We start from the raw sequence: 711 nt of genomic DNA on the forward strand, positions 1-711 counted from the left end.
GCTTTAAATATATATATATATATTCATTTATTTGGTTGCGTTGGGTCTTGGTTGCAGCAGGCGGGACCGTCACTGAGCCAGGTGGGAGCTTTGGATCTTTCCTTGCAGCGCCAGACTCTCTGGTTGCGGTGCGGGGGCCCAGTTATGGCACTCCAGCTTAGCTGCTCTGTGGCATGTGGGATCTGAGATCCGCAACTAGGAATCAAACCCACGTCCCCTGCACTGCAAGGTGGATTCTTAACCACTGACCACCAGGGAAGTCCTGAGGGCCTGGCTTTTGATAAAAGCAGCACAACAGCAGGCAAGAGATTGGGAGGTTGGGGGCGGGGACTGAGGGGCGGGCCTCTGTCATCCCGACAGTCCATCGGTCAGCTCTGCAGAGGGACGCTGCTGGGTGTCCCGTCGATCCAGCACCCAGGGGCAGGCGTTGTGGCAGAAAGGAAAGTTAAAAATTCCTAACGTTGATGGTGATTCCCCCCAAGGAATAAGATGGAGGGAGACGGCTCCAGCAAACCAGGAACCTGCTTGGATCAGAGATCCTTGTCCACAGAGTGCTGCTTTGGTCCTTTCTGGTCCCAACAACGCACACGTTCCTTAAGGGCCTGCTCTGTAATGCCCAGACGGGACGGGTCTGTCACAGGCCCGAGCCCTGCTCGTGGGGCCCAGGGTCGTGGCGGGAGGAGGCTCTAAGGGACACAGAGGGGAGTGGAA

This window comes from Bison bison, unplaced genomic scaffold (assembly GCF_000754665.1).
Source record: "Bison bison bison isolate TAMUID 2011002044 unplaced genomic scaffold, Bison_UMD1.0 scf7180017864516, whole genome shotgun sequence".
Taxonomy (NCBI): domain Eukaryota; kingdom Metazoa; phylum Chordata; class Mammalia; order Artiodactyla; family Bovidae; genus Bison; species Bison bison.